This window comes from Pelobates fuscus, chromosome 11 (assembly GCF_036172605.1).
Source record: "Pelobates fuscus isolate aPelFus1 chromosome 11, aPelFus1.pri, whole genome shotgun sequence".
Classification (NCBI taxonomy): domain Eukaryota; kingdom Metazoa; phylum Chordata; class Amphibia; order Anura; family Pelobatidae; genus Pelobates; species Pelobates fuscus.
This window is the reverse complement of record NC_086327.1, coordinates 10,847,349-10,872,869: the sequence shown is the minus strand read 5'-3', so window position 1 is coordinate 10,872,869 and position 25,521 is coordinate 10,847,349. Positions and strand designations below refer to the sequence as shown.

The 25,521-nt window shown below is 46.2% G+C and overlaps 1 protein-coding gene across 4 annotated transcripts in view; it reads left to right on the top strand.

Moving 5' to 3' along the window:
- Positions 1-25,521, top strand: part of ECE1 (endothelin converting enzyme 1) — a 79,604-nt gene that overhangs the window by 24,581 nt on the left and 29,502 nt on the right. Inside the window, exon 1 of one of the 4 annotated variants that reach the window (XM_063436646.1) lies at positions 20,382-20,486. The exons of 2 other annotated variants lie outside the window; for them this stretch is intronic. The gene's annotated coding sequence lies outside the window, so the exon portion shown is untranslated. Of the gene's footprint in view, positions 1-20,381; positions 20,519-25,521 lie in introns of those variants that run through there. One more of the 4 variants, XM_063436647.1, reaches the window with a different exon arrangement.

Here is a 25,521-nt window from a genome sequence, read left to right as displayed (position 1 = left end):
CTAGAAAGATACTGCGCAGAACCCTGACACTCCCAGGCCTCTAGTAGAGGACCTAAGAATGACCAATAAAATACCATTAAGAAGGGGTGAGAATTTATATTTTAAGCCATATATCCAACATGGGTCCAGCACGCACTCTCCCATCTCCTCGCCTCGGTGTAAGTCTATGCCTTAATATATGAATCCAGAAAAGTGTGCTCAGGATGACTGTGAAAAAAAAATATTTTAAACTATACCGATTTTTAAATTAATGAGGCTACAACATTTTTTTAAATATACTTTTTATTACAGTGAGCATTTTTATTTTTTTACATTACCCATTCTATATACAATACTGCACTATTGGCTTTTTCTCTGGCTATGCATATTCATCACTGGAATAATGCATATGGCTCTTATACCCATCAGTGGGGACTAAATGGATTTAACGCCTAAATTGCAAAGAATTGATGAGGGAGGCTCAAGGGGCATGTTCTATACACCAAAAACTGCTTCATTAGGCTAAAGTTGTTTTGGTGATTAGTGTCCCTTTAAATATATAGTTTGGTTTTTTGCTATTGGGTGCAGTCGTTTTTGTTCTATTAGGAAGTAGCTGATGTCTGCCAATCCCATATTTACCATGTTCCCTTTAAAAGTGCTGACACATCCCAGAACAGAGGATTTAGGTAGGTTTATTAAATATCTAACTAGGCACTTTGTAGCCGTTCCAATTATCAGGAAGTGTGAATGGCAGACGCAGAGCTGCTTCAAAAGGAGTTTGGCTCTGTTTGCACGTTCACCAGGCACATTCCTTATAATTCCTACTTAATTAAAAGTATTATAAATATATATATATTCACCAACATATTCCACAGCGCTGTAGTTAGAGAGGGCATTTTGAGAGGTGAACGAACTTACAATATGAGGTGGATATATTTTGTGGTCTTGCACAAAGCCACTTTCTGAGGAGGTGGTGTGACTGTAGTCTATAAATCAATGTACGTTGCCTGTTGCCTTTCTCCCCGATTTTGGAATCACATTAACGTGGATAACCTCTTCTCCCCCCTCCCCTTTCTCCCCTGTACTAATAGGATTGTGTAAAACGGCTGGGTGGAATGACTGACAGATTAAAATACATGTTTTATTCACAAAGAAAGTAAATACTGGAGGTTATCCACACAGGACAATGAAATCTGCAATACACGTGGTCTTCACCAGTCTGTCATTCTACGTTAATGACTCATTGTTTTGCCATATCCTGGGTCAGGCGCTCAGACCCTTCACTGTTAATTAGATCAGATCCAAGTGATTCATAACAAGACTGTGGCAACAATGTCCCTAATTACCCTGATATGGTGGCATTGTCTGTAATGCTTTTCATGCACTGGAAATCCTGCTGTGTAATGCTAAGCCAATTAGCTAGTAGTATTTAATTTTTCTTCCTTGATTAATCTACTTGGTCTCCTGTATAAATTGTGTGCAAGTGCTTAATCTTCTCATAACAATGTCCACTATGTACTGGGTGGATGCCCTGCACTCCAAGCAGCTCCCCCAGCTGATATGTGATGCCCACTGCAGAACTGTATGGGAATAAATGGTGTTAAAATTCCTGCATTTGCAGGATATGCAGCTTCTGTTTTGAGCGCTCTCCAAACCAGGAAGTGTCTTTTTCTATAGCACTGCTGAGATTATCCCCGAAACAGTGCTTCTAGGACAAAGCAGGAGTTTCAGGGAATTTTAGTTTGTCCTGACATCATAACTCCCAAGTGTCCCTATTTTAGGCACAAATCCCCTGCCCTGTCTCTCTCTTCTTTTCTAATGTCTGTGACCGTGACTGCCAGGGGGTAGGTTCAGGTAGGTAAAACTACCCGCTCAACCAGACAATCAGCAACTGCAGGATTCTTAAAGATCTACAAAGGTGACAAGTCCCTAGATATTGACACTGCCACTTGAATAACCCTGACCTTTTTAAACTCCACTAAGTCATTAACCCTTTTAGTGCTCATCAGTTTTATACCGCGATTAGTTGTAATTTTTTTTTTTTTTTTTTTTTGGGGGGGGGGTGGGGGGGTTCTCTGGGTTGATGGGTTAAGGGAGTATGTAATGGGCAGGTAGGGGGAAAATAATTGCAACCCTTAAAGTGACCATTGCCCTTTACTAAACAGCAAAGGAGGTTTACGCCAAGCTGACGCTTAAGTCAGAGAAGAGCGACTCCCTTGACCTATGTGACAGATATTTATTGCGTCAGATGTAGCGCCCCTCTAAGAACTTTCTGGTGTGGTGCTCCCACTGTAACACCATCTAGGAGGAGCTTAGAATACCACGCTGTCTGAGCATAACGAATTACCACCAAATCAAACTGCCCAGTGCTCTGAAATCCCCCAATTTTTGGCAGGCCCTGCTATCACAACCAGAGTTGATAATTGTGAGCCTGTTTATGACGGATTGCATGTCTGAGCTTATGGCTGTGCAAACTAATTTCTATGCCAGCCAATATTTCACTGCCCATCCAAAAACCACAAAGACACAGCTGCATTGAGACATATGAGGTGTAGGCCTTTTATGGGGTCGGACAGAAAAGTTGTGAACATGTTTTCCATGCTTCGTGATGAGAGCACAGTGTCAGTCCTCAGAAGCAATGTGCAAATTGAGAAGCCATAATGCATAGTTGAATAAAACTGGCATATGGGGACCAGTGTATTCAGCCATATCTGGTTCACTGTAAAACAAAGACCTGGTATAAAAAGTCCCATCTACCTTGTCCAGAACGCGGTATATAATTCATATATTGTACAACAAAGCAGCCACATGGAAGCAATAAAGATTTTTTTTTTTTTTGGGTGGCCACCCTGAAGCTATGAATTTCACCAGCCCCTAATCTCTTGTTGGGTTAATCTGAAGATGCCAAGAGTCTCTGGAAGACCTTTCCCTAGTAATATCCTCTCCACAGCACACAAGTGTGCTCTGCTTCAAAAGAGGAGCTAGGGCTATATATTTATGGTAGTTATTACAGTACCGGTATCTTTAAATGAGAAATCTTGTTATTAATGAGCATTAAGGAATTCAGGGGGAAGACGCACAATCTTTTTATTACTACTTTATTTATATTTTTATGACCCCTCCCCCCCCCCCCCCCCCCCCAAAAAAAAAAAAATTGGGAGGGAGTGGGGGTGATGCGTTTCGTGGCAACCAGACACACTTTGAGAGCGCTTCTCAATATTCTCTATGGAACCAGTCGGGAAGTTCTGGTCAGACATCTCATAGTGCCTGCCGTCAAAACTGAGGTCCAGGAGGGCCTAGCAAAATTGTCGAGTGGGGAGGTGGCCACTTTCCCTAATCCGTGAAGTACGGCACCTATGCAGAGATATAAAGCCGTACAGTTCTCCTGTCCTGATCTCAGGACACAGTTATCCAAGATTGCAAATGAATTTCCTCCCTCATGGACGAAAGACATTGAGAAGGACCACTACAGCTCCATTTAGTGTTCCCTGACAAGCCTAGAGGGAATCTTTTTGTGCAATGCTGGGCATCAATGGAGGCACGGGCAGTGGCCTCACAGTTCCTGCCATGAAAAGGAGAATGGAAGGGTGAGAACCCAGAGTGTACCTCATTTTGAATGCAACACCTTCTCAAGCATCTGTTCCTCTCAACACTCACCTGCCTAGGCAGAAGGCTATTAGGGTCTTAACCCCACCACATCACCCACACAGGCGATGGGCTAAGCGCCACAGGCAACAGACCATCTGGGCCCACTGCTGCTTCACGATTGGGATTGGACTTTGAAGACTGAAATGGCCACGTTTTGCTCTGTTACTTTCCAATTTTCTGTTGTACTTGTGAAATACCGCTTAACACAAATGAGTGTTTAAGAGAAATGCAGTGTTTGTGTGGAGAAAAAAATGCAGAAAACAAATGTGAACACTAACTACTAAACTACAAAGACTGGACGCACTACATTTTGTATGCCCTGGGTTGGTCTCAAAGGCAACATGGGCCCAAAAAAACAATCTGGCAAATTTCAGCAGCTGCCTCCTTCCTTAAGGGGTTCAACTACAATAAATGTGTTTAGAAATCAGTCTGTGTAAATAAGATGCTTAGTTCTTGTTCGAATAACATTTTAGTCATTATTGGTCACCTAAAGTCACCTAAAAGTTCTCAGGACTGCCCCGCCCTTTGGTTCTGTTAAAAGTAAAGTTGCTCACACCCCTAAAATTTAAATTCCCTCCTTTGCTTGTAATGTTGGAAGGCATGTGCCATTTCTAGCATGTTATTGGAGCAAATGGAGAAATAATGTAGGTTAGGACTGAAGAAATGTGGTAATTTTTTAAAAGAATTTCTAACTCTAAATAAATCTTTTGGATGTGTTTGCTGGTTCTGCTTGTAATTTTATTATGCATCTTGGCAGTTTGCAACTTCACCACTAGATGGTGCTCAAACATGCTAAAGATCACTCTGGTCTGTTCACGAATGGTATGACTTGTTTTGTCCGTTACTAATTAAGAAAACCTCAAAAATGCCTGAAATGTCAGTGCTTCAGTTTTCTAATAAAATTCTCAATTCACCACAACTTTCAGATCTGAAATAGTTTTTTATTTTAAAGACCATAAACGTGTCCTTAACCCCTTAACGACGCTCGACGGAAATTTTCCGTCAAGGCAGACCTACCCTTAAGGACGAAAATTTCCGTCAGTTACTAAAGTTAACGCCAGATCGCGGCGATCGTGGGGTTAACGCTGTTGCTGGGTGCCTCGGCGTTTGAGGAAGCCCAGCAACAGCCAATAGCGCTGTCCCAGCACATGTGATCGCTGTGACAGCCAGTCACAGCGATCACAGTGCTGCTGGGAATTCTGATCCTCCTCCCTCCACCTCTGTGTGTGATTTAGAAGTGGAGAGAGACGGATCGTTTGAAACTTTGTGTCCCTGACACACACAAAGTGTTTAAAAGTTAGAAAAAAACGACCTCCTTTTACCTGTGAAAATTAACAAGGGTTTAACCCTTTGATCACTGGCAGCAGTGATCACAATACTGATCACAGTACTTTACTGAGATCAGAGTTTTGTTTTAACACTCAGGGGTTAACTTTATTTTCTTTTTAACCCTCAGGGGTTAAATATATATATATATATATATATATATATATATATATATATATATATATATAATTATTATTATTATTATTATTATTATTATTATTATTATTATTATTATTATTATTATTATTATTATTATTATTATTCATTAGTGTAGCTAGGAAGCTGTAAAGTTTTAGAAAGTTATTAAAAGTTTATAAAAGTATAAAAAAAAAAAAGTGAAAAAAGGAAAAGAGTTTATTTTAAGTCAAAGCATTTCTGCTTTGCTAGGTGTAAGCACTGTGTTTAGCGGTGATCTGATTTCTGTTTTTACTCACAGGGGTTTTTAGAAGTTTTAGAAAGTTTTTAAGAGTTTTAAAGTTTAAAAAAGTTCAGAAAACAAAGTGTAAAAAAAAAACAAAAAAATACGTTCTTTAAAGTTAAATTTAAGCTTTCACCATGCTTAGAAGGTTTAGTGGCGAGGAGGCATATAATATATTAGCAGCCGACTCAGAGGCAACCGACACTGCCTCAGAGTGCAGAGGGTGACTATGTGCCACACATAGATGAAGAAAGTGACGATACCCCTGGCGCTGATATCTGGGTGCCCCCTAACAATTTTGTCCCCGACATCCCTCTGTTCACTGTGACTCCTGGTATTCAGGGAGACGTGACCAGCTATAACTCCCAGGATTTTATGGAGCTGTTCCTTGGGGATGATTTTTTAGGACAGATAGTTACACAAACAAATATTTATGCAGCGCAGTATCTGGCACAAAATGCAACAAGTCACCTTGCCAAAAAAGGGAGCTGGTACCCCACTAGTGTGCCAGAGTTAAAACAGTTCTGGGCACTAACCATGCTGATGGGAATTATAAAAAAGCCCAGCATCCGAATGTACTGGTTCAAAAACCCAGTATGCAATACTCCCATTTTCTCTCAGACCATGAGTAGGCCCAGATACGAATCTGTACTGCGTTTTCTGCACTTCAATGATAATTCGAAGTGCCACCCCAAAGATCATCCGCAGTATGACAAACTCTATAAAATCTGCCCCCGAATTAACCATTTTAATAAAGAATTTGGCCTAATTTATACTCCCCAAAAGAATATATGTATTGACGAGTCCCTAATGAAATACAAGGGTAGACTGGGGTTCAAGCAATACATCCCAGCCAAAAGATCCCAGTATGGCATCAAGCTATAAAAGTTATGTGAAAGTAGCCATGGGTATGTTTATACCTTCAGAGTATATGAATGTAAAGATAGCCACCGGGATCCCCCAGGTTGCCCTGATGTAGTTGGGACTAGCGGAAAAATAGTTTGGGATCTAATGAACCCGCTACTGAACAAGGGGTACCACCTCTACCTTGATAATTATTACAATAGCATACCCCTCCAAAAAATGCTATATTGTTTTGAGACTGTGGTCTGCGGCACTATCCGCAAGACACGCACTGGGTTCCCCAAGGCTCTGGCAGAGAAAAAAATTAAAAAGGGGAAACTGCTGCTCTATGCCAGGACGAACTGCTGGCTCTGAAATACAGAGACAAAAAGGAGGTGTTCATACTGACTACCATGCACAGTGAACACACACGCAGGGTCGCAGTCCGTGGCAGACAGGAAACAAGACGGCTGCCTGTCTGCATTAAGCGATACAATAAACACATGGGGGGAGTTGACCTGTCTGATCAACTGCTGCAGCCATATCTGATAATGAGACCAGGGCCTGGTATAAGAAAAGGTGCAGGCTGTTACCAGAGAGGCATTCGAACGGAGACCAGTTTCTACTGCCCTCATTGTCCCTCTCAGCCTGGCCTTTGTATTGGGAACTGTTTTAAATTATTTCATACTCTGGCCCAATAAATTCTCAATAAATTAATATTCTTGTTGTAGTTCTTCTGGTATTTAACCACTGATATAGATATATATAATTTTTTACCTTTTTATTTAGTTAATTCGGGTGGATGATAGTTCCTGGGGAATTGGGGAGTTTAGTGCGTATGCTAGGGGTAAAAATACAAATTAAAAAAAAAAAACCACAAAAAATAAAATATTATAACATTGTTTTATTAAGGTTCTTGTGTAAAAAGTTCAAAATGCTTATGAAGTACAGTTAGATAATTCTGACAGCGGATTCAGAGGTGAGACGGTGCCTCAGAGTTTGACCCAAAATGGGACATGGACCCAGCATGCAAATTCAAAGTTTGACACAAACCTGAAATGGCAGAGTCTCAAATTTGCCCCTTCAACATCCACATATACCTGAGAAAGGTACACACGGGGGTATTGCTGTACTCAGACGACATAGCTGAGTGACATATATGAAGCGTTATACTGCCGTAGCACACCTAAGGATTGTAAACTATGCAGTAAAATCTCAAAGTCTGTGTCAAAAAGGCAGAGAAAATGCTTACTACTACTAGACTTGGTACTCACTAGCGAAAAAATGATTCCACCCTAAGGTTCAAAATGGGCCTTTTGAAATACCCTGGGGTGTCTACTTTAAAAAATGGTAGGCCTTTGTGGGGAAAGTTTGAATAAGCAACCTGCTATTAGAACCCAAAATGAGTCATAAACCTATAAAATTCTATAAAAACTGAAATGGTCAGGTCTCCTATATGGCAGTGTAGCGTCAGAAAAAACGACTAAAGGCATACATTGGGGGTATCGTTTTACTCACAGGAGATAGCTCAGCATAATTTAGGTTGTTTGATCATATTGGAACATATCAAATATACAAAATGCCCAGCACAAATGTAATGCATTAGTTAAAAATGCGAAAAATATTTTTTTACCACAAACTTTGACATATAATGGTGAAAAAATGGCGACCTGTTAAGGCACAATAGATGCCATATGAGATACCATGGAGTGTCTACTTTCACGAATGGAAGGCCTTTGTGTGGTCATTTGAACAACCAAACTACTATAATGCCCCAAAATAAGACATAGGTCCATTAAATCCATCTTTGAATTTTCTAACTGTAGAAACTGAAATATTCTGGCATCTTATATTTCATTGTAGCTTCCTAAAATAGTGGCAAAGGTATACAATGGGGGTATTGTTGTACTCAGCAGATGTTGCTGAACACAAAATGGGATTGTGACCAGGAATAGCACACAGCAGCTTTACAAAATACACATTTAAAAAAGCCTTGTTATATGTATTTTTAAAAAAACAGAAAAAACACAATTTTACTACAATATGTAGCAGAGATTGGTGTAAAAAGTGTCCAAATACCCTTAAATAAATAGCCTGTGATGTCGTCTTTATATAAATATATACTTTTGTGTAGCAATTTTGTTTTCTTTCAAACTTACAAGTTAAACATACCAACTTATACATTTCTTCACATTTAAATTTTATATTACTCCTTGTATTTTGTGACCTGTAACTTTTAAAATAAGCTTACATATTATGCACTTTGAAAAACAAGACGCCTAAATGAATTTATTTTGAATTACTTTTCCTGGACATATTATGCACACACTATTGTTGCCAAAACGGTGAAAAATATATATATTTTTTCATTTTTTTAATGTTTTTTAATAATAAATTAGATTTTATATATGTATGTCACATCAAAGTAAAGCCCATCTTGTCCTTTAAAAAACAATATATAATATGTGTTGATTCAATAAATGAGAGCGATGCAAATTGCAGCTGAACACAAACGGCAAAAAATGCAAAAATAGCTTGAGTCCTTAAGGGTATGTCCAGCTTCTGAAGCTGCGTCCTTAAGGGCTTAAAGGATAACTATAGTGTCAGGAAAACAAAGCGTTTTATTTCTGACACTATAGTGCCCTGAGGGTGCCCCCTCCCATGGCGCTGAAGGGGTTAAAAACCCTTCAGCCACTTACCTTAATCCAGCGCCGGGCTCCCTCGGCGCTGGTGACCTCTCCTCCCCGGTCGAATGTCGCTGGAGCCGAATGCGCGTACACGGCATGTGCCCTGTCCACATTCAAAGTGTCCATAGGAAAGCATTTCTCAATGCTTTCCTATGGACGCTCTGCGCGATGGAGGTTAAATTCGCCTCCAGCGTCGCAGATGCGCCTCTAGTGGCTGTCCAGAAGACAGCCACTAGAGGCTGGATTAACCCCAAATGTAAACATAGCAGTATCTCTGAAGGGTTAAAACCTGAGGGACCTGGCACCCAGACCACTTCATTGAGCTAAAGTGGTCTGGGTGCCTATAGTGTCCCTTTAAAAGGTTCAGCTTTACAGCTGGCTTCTGGTTCCATTAATTTGTCATTTATCGGTTTGCACATACCTCTCCGTTGTAAAGCACGGTGGAATGTTACTATAAAAAGTGAAAAGAATTTACACACTACACAAAATACATGTTTTTATGTTTTTTTCCTTCATGATAAATGGGACTGCAAAGTTTGGAGATCTAATAACCGCACGTGTATCTAAAATCTGTCACAAATTCCATGTTTGTATTCGAATTGTGACAAATTGGTGTTTAACCCAATATTCACATCCGTGGGCCTTGATGTAGGGTTTTTTCAAACTTTGCAATCCTGTAACTGTCAAACCGGCTCTGTTAAAGCCCATTTATAAATCCCCTGTAATAACGTCATACGGTTAAGAGTAGTTGAACCTTTAAGCAGTTTCCACAATGGTGGTGTCTGTCCCTCGTGATTGCCACAATCTGCATATAGAATGTTACAAACTCCTTGGAATCGATAACGCGCTCAGTGTTATTGTAACCGATAAGACACTCTCCCCTCCCCCTACATAGACAAACTCTGTCTATTGTAGTTCCTCTGACTCTGTGGAAAAGGGAAACTGCGGTCATGCTCTTCCATGACGTGCATTTCCCATCCCTACGTACTAAGCCATGTGATAAGGCCATTTCCCTTGGCTCTGGTTATGGAGCCTCGACTGGTATCTCAAGCTTGCACCTTGCTATATTGGCGTCGTTACCTTCTCTTGCTAGAGAGTAAGATGGGAACCGGTCTGTGCTATGTCACAGGAAAAATGCACTTGGCCCCTTTCGTTTTAAATGAAACCACTTTTAACAAAGCTGGCTTTCGGGCAGCAAGGCCTGAGGATACACAAAACAAAAACGCTAGTTCTTTTTAATTTATATGGTGCCAACCTATTCCACAGCGCTGTACATTTCTACAATGGAATATTAAGGGTAGGTGAAGACGAGCTTGCAGTCTGAAAAAGGTGGAACATTCATGAACCAATAAAGTAACCCTTTGTAATACTAGTCTTGAGTTAACCAGCAGCTCTGCTCCAGACTGGTAGCTATAATCTTTCGTTCTTTTACTTTTTATTCATGAAAGTATTGATGATCTGTGAGAGTGAAAAACTAATTTGCTGAAACCAAAACGGATGATTTGCATTTCTGCATGGTGATGTGTACACTGGACATAACGACTATTTCATTGCATCATATGTTAAAGGAACACTATAGTCACCTAAATTACTTTAGCTAAATAAAGCAGTTTTAGTGTATAGATCATTCCCCTGCAATTTCACTGCTCAATTCACTGTGTTTTAGGAGTTAAATCACTTTGTTTCTGTTTATGCAGCCCTAGCCACACCTCCCCTGGCTATGATTGACAGAGCCTGCATGAATAAAAAACTGGTTTCACTTTCAAACAGATGTAATTTACCTTAAATAATTGTATCTCAATCTCTAAATTGAACTTGAAGCACATACAGGAGGCTCTTGCAGGGTCTAGCAAGCTATTACCATAGCAGGGGATAAGAATCTTAATTAAACAGAACTTGCAATAAAAGCCTAAATAGGGCTCTCTTTACAGGAAGTGTTTATGGAAGGCTGTGCAAGTCACATGCAGGGAGGTGTGACTAGGGTTCATAAACAAAGGGATTTAACTCCTAAATGGCAGAGGATTGAGCAGTGAAATTGCAGGGGCATGTTCTATACACCAAAACTGCTTCATTAAGCTAAAGTTGTTCAGGTGACTTCACTATAGTGAAGTTACCTAAAAGCAAATGTGTTGCTATGGCTCATGGTTGTGTGGTTTCCTCTCCCAGCTGTGGTGGAATTACTCTATTGCCTAGTATTTGCAGTTTTACTAATCTCCCAAAGGAGATACACTTTGAAAAGCCCTAATATTGTACGCATTCCATACACTCGTTCCTTAGTCTATACCTTGCCGTACTTTAACCTTATGTGTTACAGCAATGCTTCTCTGGCTGAGACCTCGTTGCCTTTGCCTGTTACTAATGGCTGCAAGTATATTTAAAATGGCAATCTGCATGTGGCGCTGAAATGCCAGGAGTGGAAGAGGAGCAACGCGAGAAAGATGGCGCCCACAAGGGAGAGGATCGGGTTGGTAAGCTCACCTTTACCTGCCCTCCACCAGCGGCGATGTCACAGTCCAGGAACTTTGTGGATTCAGTAATAGAGCTGCTTTAATTCTCTCTAGCCATCACCTCTATATTACCCCTGCTGCATTTTGTCTCAACTCCCTGTTTTAACCTTTTCGATTGTAAACGCACAGACTGTAACCAAGTACTCTTGTATAAAAGTGATCCAAAGGCCAGACCAGGGCCCCTGTAACCTTTTGGTATTGGTCTGTTTATATTGTTTGTTTGTTTTTGTTTTTTGTTGTACAGCGCTGCAGAATTTGTTGGTGCCTTACAAATGCCAGTAATAAACACTTGAAATTCCTCAAATTTCATCCATCACCCACAAGACTATAAACGTTCTCTGCCCATTTAACGCATGGATCGTAGTTAAATTTGTTTCGCTCACTCATAAATTGAGTTTTTTTTTTTTTTTTTCAATTTATTTTTATCCTGCAGTAGCTAATCTTTTTCGCCTGTTTATCTGCTATTCAAATTTCAAACCAGCATGAAACTTCAGCACAGAACCGACCCCTAGCAAGGGCTCTCAAATACAGCTAGCGGGCCGCAGAGACCGTCAGGACTCTGAGCACTCAAGCATGCTATGTTACTCTTAATTGCTGATCTGTCATATTTTTATACTCTTATAGACTCCCCAGCTGGCTATTTATAAAATCCAAAAGGGCCCCCACACAATCTGCAGCCTTTTTGATGGCTATGTGGTCTTTGTCCTGTGATAATTCATGCATGTTTTCTGCCAAGTAACCTCTATATATTCCCAATATGCTGCCTACATGTCTCCCACCCACATTGGAACGACTTCCCACCAACATGCAGAGTCTGTACAATAATTATGGACTCTTAATGGGAGGCACGGTCGATCTAGTTGCCTGTTAAGACACCTCAGATTTTATTGGATTCATTGTTCAGGATAGACATGTACACATCCTCAAACGTTGTGACTTCTTTACAGTGCTAGGCTACTGCTTCCATTGGAAGGCTGTTCCAGGTATCTACTACTATTTCTATATCCCGGTTGGCTTTTACTGCTCCAACTGGAAGGTTGTTACAGGTATCTCTATTACTAATCTCATATACTGCTTCAGCTGGAGATATTCCTTTAAGATCACTTTACCTTCTTGGTTACATAGTTTCAGGTGAGAAAATTCAGTAATCTTGGTGAAGGTGACGGCCTGGGGTGTTTAGTTACACCAGGAGTGGCAATGTGTAGCTTGCCATACACAATACAGAGTTGTGTTCCTGTTCTCTGGACCAGGATTTTGTACCTAAAATCATACACGAAACCATACCTTATGATACTGCCAGGGTCCTGGGAGCATTGATTTTCCCCGTTTTAAAATAGAACCGAAACAGCTGATGACACCCTAGTCAGAGGGGCTTACAATCTAACCAGGATTACAAACTTTATCAATATTGGACCCAGAAACCTAATGGGATCCATTGGGTGCCATAAATATACAAGAAATCGGTAAGGATGCCAATCTACTGCGTTATTGCCCTTTATATAGCGCCAACATATTCAGTAGCGCTTTACAATATTAGAGGGGGGATTTAACTATGTATATGTATATGTATATGTCAAGAAAGCTTACAGGAACGATAGGTTGAAGAGGGCCCTGCTCGAACAAGCTTAGTCTATAGGAGGTGGGGTATAAAACGCATTAGGATGGGATATAGCAATTGGATAAGGTGGGAGTGAAGCAGAGCTGTAGGAGAGAGTAAAGTGCTGCCCTTTAGGTGAGAGTAAGACTGCTATGTGAGGTAGAGGTTAGTCTGGGAGGCCATAGGCTTTCCTAAAGAAATTTGTTTTAAGGCAGTTAAACGATTGAAGACTAGGGGAGAGTCTGGCGGTAAACAGTCTGTTCCATAGGAAGGGAGCCGCCCGCAAGAAGTCCTGCAAGCGCGAGTTGGCCGTACGGGTGCAAGCAGCGGACAGGTCACGGGCAGAGCGGAGAGACCGAGAAGGAGCATACATATGGATCTGTGAGAAGATATGAGTGGCTAAGATTGTTCAGTACTTTAAAGGTATGGGCTAGCACTTTGAATTGACTCCTATAGGATACAGGAAGCCAATGTAAGGACTGACAGAGGTGTGAGAGGGTCGACTAGAGAGGAAAATCAGTCTGGCGGCAGCATTCATTACAGACTGTAGCGGGGTAATAAGGCTATTCAGAAGACCAATTAGAGCGTTACAATTGTCCATGCGAGAGATTACTAGAGCTCTTTAGTAGCATCTTGTGTAAGAAAGGGGCGGATGTGGGCTATGTTTTTTTTTTTTTTTTTTTTTTTTTTTTAAATTCTTTATTTTTGAAGTGCGCACAGTGATAACAATTGCTTATGAGGTACCCCAAAGGCAATCCTCTAGCACGTTAGGCACATTTGTACATAGGGGTAGACATGAGGTCTTGCACACAATTTTTAAAAGTAAGGAGATAAACAGTAATGAGAAACTTAGCTTAGTGAGTTTACAGAGCATAACAAAGAAAAACAATGTTCAGGTTTGTACGTGGTGGGTTAATATGTTGTGTCAGATGCTAGGCAGAAGCGTTTTCGATTATTCTTATTCTAAATGATATGCATTTCAAGGCTGAACTAAGAAAAACAATCTATGCTGGAAAAATGCATGTAATAGCTGTCAGCTAGGGTTTGTGTCTTAAGAGTAACAGTTAGGCTGAAAATTTGTCGCTGTTGGCAGTTCAAAGGTCTGTACGGCTTGTAAGGAGCAGTTCGTATGCAATAAGGCAAGTAAAATAAAAAGTCCCGCATTACCAAGAGGTGCCTGCCGGACTCTGCGCCGTCTCCTGGGCTCATCCTATCCCTTCTGGGTGCCGCTTGCTGATCGTGTGGGTCTTTGGTTCCCGGGGCTTCTGTGGCTGGTGTGTGGCTGAGAGCCAGGCATCTGGCGAGTGTTGAAGTTTCCCGCGGTTCAGCAGGTCGGAGCAATGCTTTAGGCCTCTGGGCTTCGGGCGTGATATATGGGGCCAGTCAGGTCTGCGGGTTATGGTCGATGGGGGTGTCTGAGATCTGCAGCGATGGGCATAAGGAGTTCTCGCTTGTCGGGGGTTTTGTTTCTGCTTTAGCTTGCGTTGGGGTGATGTGCCGGGCCCAGTCCTCTGCCTCTGTGTGAGTTTCTTCCCTGTGGGAGTCGCTCGTATATTCTGTGAGCTGAATACCTGCAGGGGGTCTCCATAGTAGCGTCTGCGGGTCACTGGCCGAATCCACCCAGCTACCGCCTGCGCCGCGTGGAAGTAAGGTATACCCCTGCTGCATTGTAGGTTGTAGAAGGCTGAGCACAGCCAGTCGAGGACTTCCAAGGAGGAAGGCATTCTTTGAGTGCTCGCGGTCTTCCCCTGTGAGCCGTTACGGTCAGCCATCTTGGGCTTGCCTCGCTTGCCTCGTGTGTCTGCCAGATTTACGAGTTTGATCGCCGTCGCTTGTCCGCTTGCTTTGCGGGGACCGGGATGACCCCCACCGGTCCAAGGGGGGGGGGGGGTTCAGCGGCTAGTCGTGCTTGCCGGGGTGTCCGGCTCCGGAGAGAGCGGCCGCCTCTCCCCAGCTCCGTCTCCCGCAGGCCTCAGGTAGCTTGTTGGGCGATATGCCCCGATCCGCTTCAGCAGGGTATCTACCGCTTCCTTTCAGTGTCCCCGATGTGGGTGGCACACCTTGGAGGGTCTCTGGGCTATAAGGCAGCAGTTATTGCCCGTTGTGCCACTTGCCCGTCGGGAGCTCTGTTCCTGCACGTCCGTTCGCCTCGGCGGCCAGACTCCGCCCCGTGGGCTATGTTTTTAAGGTGCAATTGGCATGATTTGACCAGGCTGGATGTGAGGCTAGAATCGAAAGTAACAACAAGACTACTCTCTTATAAGGATGGGCTGATATGGGTACCACCAATGTGAAGGGAGAGAGAGGAGGATTAATATTGGGAGGAGGAAAGACGAGAAGTTCTGTTTTGGAAAGGTTGAGTTTCAGAAAGCATGAAGACACCCAAGCAGAGGCAGAAGAAAAGGCACGAGGTGACATGTTGCAGGACATCAGGGGAGAGGTCCGGTGAGGAGAGATATATCCGGGTGTCATTAGCGTACATGTGGTTTTGGAATCCAAATGGGGTAATAAGTTTGCCAAGAGAGGCAGTATGAAGAGAAAATAGAAGGGGACCAAAGACAGAGCCTTGGTGGACTCAAACGGAGACAGGACGAATGGTGGAGGTATCATTAGAAAAGGAGACACTGAGTGTTGGGAGAGATGAGGGGACAGTCAGAGTAATTAAAGAGTTTGGAGAAGAACATGATAAACGGTGTAAAGAAGAATTGGTATGGAGTAGTGATCTTTGGATTAAGCTGTGATAATGTCATTGGTGACTTTGATAAGGGCAGGCTCAGTAGAGTGGAGGGGGCGGAAGCCGGACTGAAGAGGGTCAAGGGAGTTGAGGAAGCAGGCCACCCTGGTAAAGAAGCTTTGATGAAAAAGGGAGCCGGGATATAGGACGATGGTTAGAAGGGGAGGATGAGTCAAGACATGGATTTTTAAAAAAAATTTTTAAGATGGGTACTACAGTAGCATGTTTGAGGACAGCAGGGAGAGTGCCAGAAGGAGCAGTTGAAGATGTGTGTTAAGGAGGGCACAAGACAAAAGGAGAGAGATCTGATAAGTTGAGACAGGACCGGATCAAACGGGCAAGTGGTGGGGTGAGAGCAAAGGATAAGCACAGCCACCTCTTACCCAAATTTAAGTAGATTTTTTTGGGGGGGGATAGAGCCCTATGTAAGGGAGCTTCCTATTTTCATAGAGCTCCATTCGGGGGCTAGTTTATTTCACATATTGGCAGTGCCTACCTTGTTTTATTGTTTACCTCTTAATCAGTAGGCTGGGAGAAGGTCGGAAGGGTTGGAGAGGCATGGTGTGGTTGAGAAAGTGAGGGCGCAAGGTGGTGAGAATTCTTTCCTTAGCTGTTCAATCTTGTCAGTAAAGTAGCATGCAAAACTATCAGCCATAAGATTTGTTTGGGCGCAGCAGGGCAAAGTAGAGAGTTAAAGGTATCAAAGACGCCATCCAATTGTTCAGGCTTGGATCTGAGTAGGAAGAATTCCTTGTGCTGGAGTGGCTACCATGCTCTCTCTGTGGTGCTAGTAGTTCTGCCCTGGGTATTGTCAAAGGGAAGCCCTCAGTACTAACACTGTTATTTGGTCAGTCTCTGGGGGCCTCCCCCCCCCCCCTCACTGAAGGGGTCTGGGTACAGTGTCACTCTCCTCTAAACCCTGCAATGAGAAACTCAATGTCTACCTCTAGTAAGACCGTTGTGTGATGTGGCAGGCCCATGGGAAAGCATTGATTTCTTGCTCTATAGGGAAGTTTGAATGCATGCGCGTTGCTCATAGTGCATTAGGTCCCCAATACTACTCTGAGGATCATTGGATTGGAGATCCACAGGGTTCGAAAAGGTACCTTAATACAAGCAGGGGCAGCATAAGGAATGCAGATTTGAATGCTGAATGCTAGTGTTCCTTTAAGGAACTTTGTTTTGAGAAAAGAATAATTAAAAAAAAACAATCTCTCGTTCTACCAGGAAAATACCTGCATGGTGGCAAATCGGCCACATCTTCCTTAGCTGTGATCTAATGAGGGCATATCGAATCTCATTCCAACCCTCTGATCGTAAAGAAATGTTAAAGGGACACTCCTGCCCAAACAATGAGTCTCTGTTTAGTAGATATAACCCCAATGATATGCATTTAATTATTTTCCCCATTGAGTCTATATCCTCTAGCAGGTAAGCTCATTTCAGCAGGGCCCTCAACTTGCCTGGTTACAAATACATGGGTTAGTTTTTATATTTATAAAGCACCAACAAATTCCACAGCACTGTACAATGGGTGGACTGTCTCTGTCCAATCAGACTTTCCAATGCAGCTTAATGAGAAGTCTTTGCAAGGCAGGTGCTCTGGGCAATTGCTGCCTCTTGAGTTTATCTCCACTAAGCTAACTAAATCGGGAAGTAACAGGACCAGTCTCTGACAGCTAGGTGGGTGTAACAATGTTATAAAGGTGTCAATATCTATTGAAATCTGTAAGTTTTTGTAAAATTGAAAGAAAGAGGGCAAACTCTGTACACATAAAATACTGTAGGGGTCTGGAATTCCCTTTAAGGCTCTTAATAGCTCTTATCGTGGAATAACACCCTGTCTCTCAAAAAGAATCCAAAACCCCCTTATCCTGCCCCTACAGAGGAGAGAGGGAGACCCCATAAGTGGTGGCACTTTTTAGCTCTCACCTTGGTTCACCATACCACCACTGTACTGCCTTCCAGACACTTACTTTCTCTTATAATAAAAACTGTGCTGTGACCATAATGTCACATATATGTACCATTGTTTGATTAAGCTTGCGTACGCCGTTGTGGCAATGTAAGATATCTTGTTATTTCTTGCACAACCAAAAAAAAAAATCCCCAAAAAAATCAGTAGAGCGGGTCTGCTGGGAACAGTATGTTCAGCTCCGAAAACAAATGATAAACCAACAAAATAAAGTAGAGCCAAAAAAAGTTTGACCCGAGTAAAGTCTGTATTCTGAACACTTTCAGCTACAGTCGGGACACTGGATTTTTTTTCCCCATTGTGGTTTTCATAAGCCGTACATCTGCTCTCGGGCAGGGAAGCAATTTTTTTTTTATATATTGCCCTGACCACGTGAATGCCATGCCTGTCATAGTTCTAACAAAAATCCCTTTGAATGTGGGAGCCCCTGTCCTAACACTGAAAGTAAGCACTAAATCCCAATCTGAATTATATTCTGGGTTCTAACATTTGTATTTCTATTTTATTCTGTACATGGCATTAGGTTGCTGTCAGACCCCCATACTGCCAACACTTCAAATATACAAAGAGGGACATCCTTAGTTTAAGGGTGTGAAGGGGTGCAGCTGTTCTGAGAATTTGTGACTTCCTAAGAACAATGGACTAAAATGTAATTTAGCACAATGTATGTTATTTACAGAGTGATTTCTGAGCGCATTTAATGTAGTGACTCCATACTGGGAGTATTATTGCTGTGGAGCTCTGTTATACACTCACACTCCAACATGGAGCCCTAGAAAGCCGGGATATTAAAATAGAACAGGGGGATTTGGGCCCAAAATAGTGACTTGCTCTCCTAAATGGGGACACTTAGCAGGTATAGGCGCTTCCGTGTGGAGGCACTTTATTCTGTCAGGATCTCTGCTGGGGGGGGGCGCCCTGTCCTTGCTGTGCCGGGTTCTCTCCAGGTGGGGGCGCCCTGTCCTTGCTGTGCTGGGTTCTCTCCAGGTGGGGGCGCCCTGGCCTCGCTGTGCTGGGTTCTCTCCAGGTGGGGGCGCCCTGGCCTCGCTGTGCTGGGTTCTCTCCAGGTGGGGGCGCCCTGGCCTCGCTGTGCCGGGTTCTCTCCAGGTGGGGGCTCGCTGTGCCGGGTTCTCTCCAGGTGGGGGCGCCCTGGCCTCGCTGTTCCGGGTTCTCTCCAGGAGGGACGCTCTGGCCTCGCTGTGCCGGGTTCTCTCCAGGAGGGGGCGCTGTGCCGGGTTCTCTCCAGGAGGGGGCGCTGTGCCGGGTTCTCTCCAGGAGGGGGCGCTGTGCCGGGTTCTCTCCAGGAGGGGGCGCTGTGCCGGGTTCTCTCCAGGAGGGGGCGCTGTGCCGGGTTCTCTCCAGGAGGGGGCGCTGTGCCGGGTTCTCTCCAGGAGGGGGCGCTGTGCCGGGTTCTCTCCAGGAGGGGGCGCTGTGCCGGGTTCTCTCCAGGAGGGGGCGCTGTGCCGGGTTCTCTCCAGGAGGGGGCGCTGTGCCGGGTTCTCTCCAGGAGGGGGCGCTGTGCCGGGTTCTCTCCAGGAGGGGGCGCTGTGCCGGGTTCTCTCCAGGAGGGGGCGCTGTGCCGGGTTCTCTCCAGGAGGGGGCGCTGTGCCGGGTTCTCTCCAGGAGGGGGCGCTGTGCCGGGTTCTCTCCAGGAGGGGGCGCTGTGCCGGGTTCTCTCCAGGAGGGGGCGCTGTGCCGGGTTCTCTCCAGGAGGGGGCGCTGTGCCGGGTTCTCTGCAGGAGGGGGCGCTGTGCCGGGTTCTCTGCAGGAGGGGGCGCTGTGCCGGGTTCTCTGCAGGAGGGGGCGCTGTGCCGGGTTCTCTGCAGGAGGGGGCGCTGTGCCGGGTTCTCTGCAGGAGGGGGCGCTGTGCCGGGTTCTCTGCAGGAGGGGGCGCTGTGCCGGGTTCTCTCCAGGAGGGGGCGCTCTGGCCTCGCTGTGCCGGGTTTTCTCCAGGTGGGGGCGCTCTGGCCTCGCTGTGCCGGGTTTTCTCCAGGTGGGGGCGCTCTGGCCTCGCTGTGCCGGGTTTTCTCCAGGTGGGAGCGCTCTGGCCTCGCTGTGCCGGGTGATCTCCAGGAGGGGGCGCTCTGGCCTCGCTGTGCCGGGTTCTCTCCAGGAGGGGGCGCTCTGGCCTCGCTGTGCCGGGTTCTCTCCAGGAGGGGGCGCTCTGGCCTCGCTGTGCCGGGTTCTCTCCAGGAGGGGGCGCTCTGGCCTCGCTGTGCCGGGTTCTCTCCAGGAGGGGGCGCTCTGGCCTCGCTGTGCCGGGTTCTCTCCAGGAGGGGGCGCTCTGGCCTCGCTGTGCCGGGTTCTCTCCAGGAGGGGGCGCTCTGGCCTCGCTGTGCCGGGTTCTCTCCAGGAGGGGGCGCTCTGGCCTCGCTGTGCCGGGTTCTCTCCAGGAGGGGGCGCTCTGGCCTCGCTGTGCCGGGTTCTCTCCAGGAGGGGGCGCTCTGGCCTCGCTGTGCCGGGTTCTCTCCAGGAGGGGGCGCTGTGCCGGGTTCTCTCCAGGAGGGGGCGCTGTGCCGGGTTCTCTCCAGGAGGGGGCGCTGTCCCGTCACGTCTCATTGTTTCTCCTCGTGGACACATTATGACTGATCCGCTTCCCATGCTGGGCGGTGAGGGCTAGCCCCGCCTCCGGCGCCGATTGGTTGCTGTGTGCTGCCTGCTGTCACTGTCTGTCCGCTGATTGGCTGCAGATCTGTCACTCAGGAAGGAGAGGCGCTGGCTACTGCCGCTTCCACCACTGAGCGGAGCTTCCCTGAGTGAGAGCGGCGGGAGGTGAGTGAGAGAGGGGTCAGTGCGCACTTGGGGTGAGAACGAGTGATCACTCCCTGTGTGGGAGTCTGTTAGTGAGAGGCAGCTGGGGGGGGATATAGGGGTTTGTTATATGGGAGGGGGGTAGATTATATAGGGGGTTCTCTGTCCTGTGATCCCCCTGTATGTTCTCTGTCCTGTGATCCCCCTGTATGTTCTGTCTGTCCTGTGATCCCCCTGTATGTTCTGTCTGTCCTGTGATCCCCCCTGGATGTTCTGTCTGTCCTGTGATCCCCCCTGGATGTCCTGTCTGTCCTGTGATCCCCCTGTATGTTCTGTCTGTCCTGTGATCCCCCTGTATGATCTGTCTGTCCTGTGATTCCCCTGTATGTCCTGTCTGTCCTGTGATTCCCCTGTATGTCCTGTCTGTCCTGTGATTCCCCTGTATGTCCTGTCTGTCCTGTGATCCCCCTGTATGTCCTGTCTGTCCTGTGATTCCCCCTGTATGTTCTTTCTGTCCTGTGATTCCCCCTGTATGTTCTTTCTGTCCTGTGATTCCCCCTGTATGTCCTGTCTGTCCAGTGATCCCCCTGTATGTCCTGTCTGTCCTGTGATTCCCCTGTATGTCCTGTCTGTCCTGTGATCCCCCTGTATGTCCTGTCTGTCCTGTGATTCCCCCTGTATGTTCTGTCTGTCCTGTGATTCCCCCTGTATGTTCTTTCTGTCCTGTGATTCCCCCTGTATGTTCTTTCTGTCCTGTGATTCCCCCTGTATGTCCTGTCTGTCCAGTGATCCCCCTGTATGTCCTGTCTGTCCTGTGATCCCCCTGTATGTCCTGTCTGTCCTGTGATTCCCCCTGTATGTCCTGTCTGTCCAGTGATCCCCCTGTATGTCCTGTCTGTCCTGTGATCCCCCTGTATGTCCTGTCTGTCCTGTGATTCCCCCTGTATGTTCTGTCTGTCCTGTGATCCCCCTGTATGTCCTGTCTGTCCTGTGATCCCCCTGTATGTCCTGTCTGTCCTGTGATCCCACTGTATGTCCTGTCTGTCCTGTGATCCCCCTGTATGTCCTGTCTGTCCTGTGATCCCCCTGTCTGTCCTGTGATCCCCCTGTCTGTCCTGTGATCCCCCTGTCTGTCCTGTGATCCCCCTGTCTGTCCTGTGATCCCCCTGTCTGTCCTGTGATCCCCCTGTCTGTCCTGTGATCCCCCTGTCTGTCCTGTGATCCCCCTGTCTGTCCTGTGATCCCCCTGTCTGTCCTGTGATCCCCCTGTCTGTCCTGTGATCCCCCTGTCTGTCCTGTGATCCCCCTGTCTGTCCTGTGATCCCCCTGTCTGTCCTGTGATCCCCCTGTCTGTCCTGTGATCCCCCTGTCTGTCCTGTGATCCCCCTGTCTGTCCTGTGATCCCCCTGTCTGTCCTGTGATCCCCCTGTCTGTCCTGTGATCCCCCTGTCTGTCCTGTGATCCCCCTGTCTGTCCTGTGATCCCCCTGTCTGTCCTGTGATCCCCCTGTCTGTCCTGTGATCCCCCTGTCTGTCCTGTGATCCCCCTGTCTGTCCTGTGATCCCCCTGTCTGTCCTGTGATCCCCCTGTCTGTCCTGTGATCCCCCTGTCTGTCCTGTGATCCCCCTGTCTGTCCTGTGATCCCCCTGTCTGTCCTGTGATCCCCCTGTCTGTCCTGTGATCCCCCTGTCTGTCCTGTGATCCCCCTGTCTGTCCTGTGATCCCCCTGTCTGTCCTGTGATCCCCCTGTCTGTCCTGTGATCCCCCTGTCTGTCCTGTGATCCCCCTGTCTGTCCTGTGATCCCCCTGTCTGTCCTGTGATCCCCCTGTCTGTCCTGTGATCCCCCTGTCTGTCCTGTGATCCCCCTGTCTGTCCTGTGATCCCCCTGTCTGTCCTGTGATCCCCCTGTCTGTCCTGTGATCCCCCTGTCTGTCCTGTGATCCCCCTGTATGTTCTCTGTCCTGTGATTCCCCCTGTATGTTCTCTGTCCTGTGATTCCCCCTGTATGTTCTCTGTCCTGTGATTCCCCCTGTATGTTCTCTGTCCTGTGATCCCCCCCGTATGTTCTGTATGTTCTGTCTGTCCTGTGATTTCCCCCTGTATGTTCTGTCTGTCCTGTGATTTCCCCCTGTATGTTCTGTCTGTCCTGTGATTTCCCCCTGTATGTTCTGTCTGTCCTGTGATTTCCCCCTGTATGTTCTGTCTGTCCTGTGATTTCCCCCTGTATGTTCTGTCTGTCCTGTGATTTCCCCCTGTATGTTCTGTCTGTCCTGTGATTTCCCCCTGTATGTTCTGTCTGTCCTGTGATTTCCCCCTGTATGTTCTGTCTGTCCTGTGATTCCCCCTGTATGTTCTCTGTCCTGTGATCCCCCCCGTATGTTCTGTATGTTCTGTCTGTCCTGTGATTCCCCCTGTATGTTCTGTCTGTCCTGTGATTCCCCCTGTATGTTCTCTGTCCTGTGATTCCCCCCTGTATGTTCTGTCTGTCCTGTGATCCCCCCCTGTATGTTCTCTGTCCTGTGATCCCCCCCTGTATGTTCTGTCTGTCCTGTGATCCCCCCCTGTATGTTCTGTCTGTCCTGTGATCCCCCCCTGTATGTTCTGTCTGTCCTGTGATCCCCCCCTGTATGTTCTGTCTGTCCTGTGATCCCCCCCTGTATGTTCTGTCTGTCCTGTGATCCCCCCCTGTATGTTCTGTCTGTCCTGTGATCCCCCCCTGTATGTTCTGTCTGTCCTGTGATCCCCCCCCTGTATGTTCTGTCTGTCCTGTGATCCCCCCCCTGTATGTTCTGTCTGTCCTGTGATCCCCCCCCTGTATGTTCTGTCTGTCCTGTGATCCCCCCCCTGTATGTTCTGTCTGTCCTGTGATCCCCCCCCTGTATGTTCTGTCTGTCCTGTGATCCCCCCCCTGTATGTTCTGTCTGTCCTGTGATCCCCCCCCTGTATGTTCTGTCTGTCCTGTGATCCCCCCCCTGTATGTTCTGTCTGTCCTGTGATCCCCCCCCTGTATGTTCTGTCTGTCCTGTGATCCCCCCCCTGTATGTTCTGTCTGTCCTGTGATCCCCCCCAGTATGTTCTGTCTGTCCTGTGATCCCCCCCCTGTATGTTCTGTATGTCCTGTGATTCCCCCCCCCCCTGTATGTTCTGTCTGTCCTGTGATTCCCCCCCCCCCCTGTATGTTCTGTCTGTCCTGTGATTCCCCCCCCCCCCTGTATGTTCTGTCTGTCCTGTGATCCCCCCCTGTATGTTCTGTCTGTCCTGTGATCCCCCCCTGTATGTTCTGTCTGTCCTGTGATCCCCCCCCTGTATGTTCTGTCTGTCCTGTGATCCCCCCCCTGTATGTTCTGTCTGTCCTGTGATCCCCCCCCTGTATGTTCTGTCTGTCCTGTGATCCCCCCCCTGTATGTTCTGTCTGTCCTGTGATCCCCCCCCTGTATGTTCTGTATGTCCTGTGATTTCCCCCCCCCCCCCCCCTGTATGTTCTGTCTGTCCTGTGATCCCCCCATGTATGTTCAGGTTTAGTAAGGTTTTGGTGGATGTCACACTGGGTTATCTGGTAGCTAGGAGTTCATTCTATTCAGAGATGTTTGGATAATGTGTGTTCCAATAATGTGTACACCTTGTTACATTTATTCACTGGCTTGTAAGTTAGTGTAAACAAACTGTTAAACTTTCTCAACCAAACCATATCCAGGACCTGGCAGATGGCATAAATAATGGCTTTCCAGCTTAGCCTGGGCTATCTCTTAAATCTCCATTTATAATGTTCATGTTGTGTATGTTTTTCCTGAGTGCTGTGATAGTGCAGTATTTTAATTACTTTACCCCCACCCTGTCAATCTCCAGATTCTATTTCAAGGCCCCTCTTAAGCCAGGCCTGGATTAGTCACCAGATGTTGTGATGGTAGCTGTGGCATTGTCGTTCTCAAGGAATTACTGGCTTGTTAGACTGAGAACATTAAGTGAATACTGAAACCCCATACACTCCTTTTAAACGATTGTGTTTTTTGGCAATGCAGATATTCTTATCTAGATCAGCGGAAACTCCAGTTGTACATGTCAGAACTGCGACCTTTTTAGGTGTTGGTTTTTGTTTGTTTTTATTTAGCCAGTGCAGTCTTGCACTTCTCTCTTGTGAACCCCCTGCGGTTTCCCATTCCATAGGTTGGTGTGTAAATGTACACAGATCCTTTTAAAAATCCCCTATTAGTCGAAACCTGTCAGTTCTCAATTAACCCTTCCCTTCCACTAACCACCGCCCACCCCAGTTAACTGAGGGTTGACCAACTCCTGGTGACGTTGGCACACAGCTTGTACTTTGGATTACCCATAATTCTGGGTAAGCCCCCCCCTCCCCCCCACACACTCCCATTTCTTCAACAGGTGCAAGGCACTCCTACTCTGGGGTCTCCCCCCCCCCCCCCCCCCCTGTTAATCTGTAGCAGTGACCCACTGAGTTTAGTAACAGAAACCATTACTCTTTCTGTGTTTATACTCTGCCTCTGGCAAGCTGCCAAAGTTAAATGTTTATCTGGCAGCTCTCAGTTCTGTTACAGTTTCAGCTGTTCCCACTGAATGAGTTAAATGTTAATGGTGGGTGAGGCATTTCATTTTCCAGCAACTCTTCTCACACCTTTGTCTACATGGCCAGGGTTCAAGAACTTTCAAACAATGGCAAGTGCTGGCTCCTTCCTGCTTTTGGTTTGAAAGTTGATTCCCTAAGGCAATATTAATTGGGCCCTGTAGGCAGGTTTTTATTGCACATGGCCACTGCCTTGCGGCTCAGGCTATTTAGGTACCAAATCGTGGCAAAAACATGAATCTGGCCTCTTGTCTGGTCGCTGGCAGGATGGAGCCATCTATGACTGACCACAGTCTCTCCAGGTAGCGGCAGGTGGTCCTTAAACCTTTTATCTTTGGATTTAATCAAAACCCACCACTAACTAGCAGTCTTACAATGACAAAACCCTCAATGTTTCAAAAGGTATTGAGATGTTTTCATTAAAAAAAAAACTGTCACGGAGCAGGGAATGTCTGACCGTGTAAATATGAGCC